Raw genomic sequence first — 4,612 nt, 5'->3', positions numbered from 1 at the left:
AACACGTGATGACGGCATAAATGACAGTTATTCCAGCATAAAGCACTCGCATTGATTAAAGAGTGATTGGTTTGTCCACGTATTGTTTTTTTCTCTCTCTCATCGCTCTTGTTGTAATGTATTGGAAGCCAGAATTTGTATCCATCAACAGAAACATGCATTAGCCGAACTCTAACAAACCATATTACAGATGCATTGCCAGATTTAAGTTGAACCGCGGTCCTAGTGTATGCCGAACCGTGTGTGGAGAACGGTACGGTTCGATTTTTTACGGAGAACCGTTGCACCCCTAAATAATATCATCATCATCAGTAGTGCTTTATAGTCTCTTGAGGAAAAGTGTAACGCTGTGGCAGAGAGAAAGATTTTCAGTGAATAGTGACTTTATTTTTTATCTCTTCACACAACACTTTTGTATGTTTTTAGAAAACTTAGAGAATATTACAGCACACAAGTCAGTGTGGATACTTTTTATGGTACTTTAGTGGTAATTATTGCAATTTTTGAAGCCCAACAGCATCAGTCTCCATTTATTTGTAGTGTATGAATAAGAGCAGACTGGACATTCTGCTAAGAATTAAAAACATTTTGACAGCGTTTGTACCTTGAGTGTAGGGTGTCATTTTTGATTTCAGAACTCAAGTCAAGTCAAGTCACCTTTATTTGTATAGCGCTTTTAACAATGCAGATTGTGTCAAAGCAGCTTTACAGTATTAAATAGGAAAATAGTGTGTCAAGTGTGTCCATATGCTCCTTGTTTTTTTGTGTTTTTTTTGCAGATGACACAGAGTCTGACTATCCAAAACTAAAAACACAGTTGAAATTTAACTATTTTTGAAATTCATTTAAAACATTTCAGAAAACTGAATCTGTGTTTTTATCCATGGATATGTTCATTTTTCTTTTCCATATGTTTGTAGTAAATTTTGAAAGTTTGGGGTCAGTAAGATTTTTAAAAATGTTTTTGCTTGCTTGCTAGCTGGATATATTTATGTATGTATTTATTTATTTATTTCACATGATCCTTCAGAAATCATTATAATATGCTAATTTGGTTCTCAATTGTAATTTTTAATTACAATTTATTGGTACATTTTTTGCATAATTTATTATTATTTACAATTTAATATCAACATGATTATTGATGCTCAGTTATATGATTCTTCTTATTATCAATGTTTTGGTGCTTAATATTTTTGTGGAAACTGTGATACATTTTTTTTTCAGGACTCTATGATGAATATAAAGTTCAAAAGAACAGCATTTATTTAAAATGGAAATTATATTACATTATACATGTCTTGACTGTCACTTTTGATCAGTCCTTTTTAAAATAAAAGTGTAGTAATCTTAATATTTTTGTTTTTAAAAAAAATCTAGCTTTTGAACCAATCAGTGTATCATGCAGTTTCCAAAAAAATATGAAGCAGCACAACTGTTTTCAACATTGATAATAATCAGAAAGGTTTCTTGAGCAGCAAATCAGCATTTTAGAATGATTTCTGAAGGATCGTGTGACACTGAAGACTGGAGTAATGAGACTCATTAATTTTGATGCATCACAGGAATAAATTACATTTTAAAGTTACATTCAAATAGAAAATAGATTTAATTTTTAATTCTAGGAATATTTTTGATCAAATAAATACAGCCTCGGTGAGCATAAGAGACTTCTCAAAAACATTTAAAGAACTTAATTATTCCAAACTTTTGACTGCTATTATATAAAGTGTGATTTCGTGTTTTATCATCTATCGGCACCCATATCCATCGAGCACTAGTAAGAAACCCTAGAGCACACAAGCGAATCAATGAGTTAGACGACAAAGAATTAACTTGACGGAGCTCAAACTCAAAACATCTTGTCTATGTTAAGCAAAAACATTTGTATACGCATGCGACATGATAGTTCAGTGCTGCACTAGTGCATCTTCTAAACCCCAGACAGTGTGTCTCAATGCAGTCTCAGCATTGAGGAGGATGTTCTTGTGACAGTATCTAGCCGGCGGCAAAGACCAGCACACAAGACAAGCAAAGTTGAGGCGAAGAAGGCCAAGCTTTGTTATTTGCCTTTTGCCCTCTCAATTGCTTGAGTGTGTCCTTTAAGAAAAACATGTTTGAGAAACTTTCAGCCGTGGGAAACGGTTTGTTATTGAACTTTAGATTTGGGACTTCAGTATGCACATAATCCAATGCGATTGACTTGAATATAGTTTGCGCAAAGAGGAAATACATATATATATATATATATATATACTATGTAGTCTATATACATACAATAATATTTATTTTTGTTTTGTCTTTTTCTGTAACATGTCTGCCTGTTCTGTGTTTCAATTGTGTTTTGCTTCGCTCCCTGTGACCTAGTTTTCCTTGGTTGCCCTGATTAGTTCATTCTGTTCACCTGTGTTCATTCTATTATGCCATTGGTCTCTCTCTTGCGTTTGTATAAATTCTCCCCATTTCTGTTCTGTCCTGGTCGGTTATTATTTTGGTCTACACGTTAGGCTCCCAGCTCCTCGATTCCTTGTGTTTGCTTTGTGGATTATAATAAAAGACTGTTATTGGATTACTCCTGCGTCGTGCGCCTCCTTAGAGCACAGCTACGTGACAGAGTAACCGACCCTCATATTGAGTATAGTTACGCGCCGTTTTCTTTCATTTTTTTTATTTTTTATTTCGTTTCTCTCCCCTCTCCCCGAAATGGATCTGCCAGCCATCCAACTCCTTTGCCTGGAGCAGAAGGACCTTTCGCTGGAGGACCACACCAGGGACTTTTTAGATCTGGCGTGCCTTACTCACTTCCTTGACTGCTCGATTTGCGTCTTTTACTACACCAACCTGAGCAAGCGGTGTAAGGCATGCCTGCCAGCGAATGGTCCAAAAGAGGATTTCGCCGCGTTTGTGGAGTGGGTGCTGGTGAATAACGGATCTTTATTCACTGTCTGCCCCGCCGAGTAGGACTTCACCAGCCCCACTCCAAACCCAAAGACCAGCCAGCCATCATCCCACTGCACGGAGCAATCACCTGAGCCCACCACAGACGGAGAGCCTGAGCCTGCTGTTACGACACCTCTGATATGACAAACCAAAATATATCACTACTACAGCCGTCCAGGGGTTTTATTTTGGTAGTTATCGGTCGTAACACCAAACAACTTTACCCTACATGATGCGAAATAACGTGGGAGGCAGTTCTAACCAAGATGCAGGGGTGCAAGGGTGTATGTGTGTGGCAGCTAACATCTACCCAGAGAGAGGTCACTCAACTGCATTTTTCCCCAATCTCATTCTGGCCCGGCGACATTCAGCATAGATGTCCCGCGTTTTCAGTCCAGCCCAAGCGTGGATACGGTTTTCGTTCATTTTTTTTCTCTCTCTTTTTTTTCGTTTTATGTTAAAACACAGTGATAATCATAGTCCCAAAACAAAAAGAGGTCATTGGCTAACACAAGGAGTGTCAACACACAGGCAGCGTTTTTCTTTTTGAGTCTAAAAACACACTCTTACACACGCGGCAGCCTCATCATTCACAGGTGAGTGACATCATCTGGGCTCTTACTTTTCGTGTTAGTCAGTACTTAACTGCTTAAACTGCTCCCTGCTTAAATACCTAATATTCCTCCCCCCCTCAAAAAAACTAAAACTTTTTTTCATTAAAACTTTACATAAACAAATTGTAATCATTGTCAGGCCTCATGTCCTAAAACATTCAATCTCAATACTGCATACCAGGGAATTAGATCCCTATCATCCTAATCCCTTGAATCTTTAAAAATGTACAGGCATCCTAGATAAGGTATCTGCCAGGACATTATCTTTACCAGCCACATGCTGTATAACTAAGCTGTATGGCTGCAAAAAGAGACTCCAACGAAACACACGCTGATTTGATGTCTGAAACTTAGCAAGAAAAATCAAGGGGTTGTGATCAGTATATACCACCAAATCAACCAGGGCACTAGATACATAAACTTCAAAATGGCGAACAGCCAAAACCAGAGCCAAAGCTTCTTTCTCAATGGTGGAATACGCTCTCTGATGTTTATTCAGCTTCCTGAAAAAATAGGCAACAGGTCTATCAATGCCAGACTAATCAGATTGAAGCAAAACCGCTCCCACTCCCACTTCACAGGCATCAACAGCCATCTTAAATGGTTTTTCAAAATCTGGAACAACGAGAACAGGTGGACATGCCAGCACAGCCTTAATCTGGTCATACGCCTTGGTACAGTCATCAGACCACACAAAGCGTACCCCCTTCTTCAACAATCTTGTTAAAGGGGGCATAACACACACAGTTTCACACAATCTCATGTTAATCTTGAGTACCTACAGAGTAGTACTGCATCCTTCATATCTCCAAAAAGTCTTTAGTTTTATCATATTTATGAAAGAAAGATACAGCTTTACGATTCTCTCCGGAAAAAGCCGAGCTCCTGGAGGTGCACCATGGGCGGAGCTAAATAGTGACGAGCACTTAGGCGCCGAATGCCAACAAAACAGACATTTGATGCCGTTTCACTTACCGTCTGCAGTTCTGAATCATGACCGGGATCTTTTATAGCTCGACCGCTCCATCCTTCAGTATCAAACGATGTGCAAATCCAGC

At 38.4% G+C, this 4,612-nt stretch overlaps 1 protein-coding gene and 1 long non-coding RNA gene across 3 annotated transcripts in view; one reads left to right on the top strand and one right to left on the bottom strand.

Moving 5' to 3' along the window:
- The window catches only part of mitfb (melanocyte inducing transcription factor b), a 61,688-nt gene that overhangs the window by 34,937 nt on the left and 22,139 nt on the right, over positions 1-4,612 (top strand). The gene's annotated exons all lie outside the window — the stretch shown is intronic.
- Positions 2,300-4,612, bottom strand: part of LOC107709244 (uncharacterized) — a 16,132-nt gene continuing 13,819 nt past the window's right edge. The window contains exon 3 of the long non-coding RNA XR_001636472.1: positions 2,300-2,496. This is a non-coding gene — a long non-coding RNA (uncharacterized LOC107709244). The remainder of the gene's footprint in view (positions 2,497-4,612) is intronic.

This window comes from Sinocyclocheilus rhinocerous, unplaced genomic scaffold (assembly GCF_001515625.1).
Source record: "Sinocyclocheilus rhinocerous isolate Xijiao unplaced genomic scaffold, SAMN03320098_v1.1 scaffold776, whole genome shotgun sequence".
Lineage (NCBI taxonomy): Eukaryota > Metazoa > Chordata > Actinopteri > Cypriniformes > Cyprinidae > Sinocyclocheilus > Sinocyclocheilus rhinocerous.
This window is presented reverse-complemented; position numbering and strand designations above follow the sequence as displayed.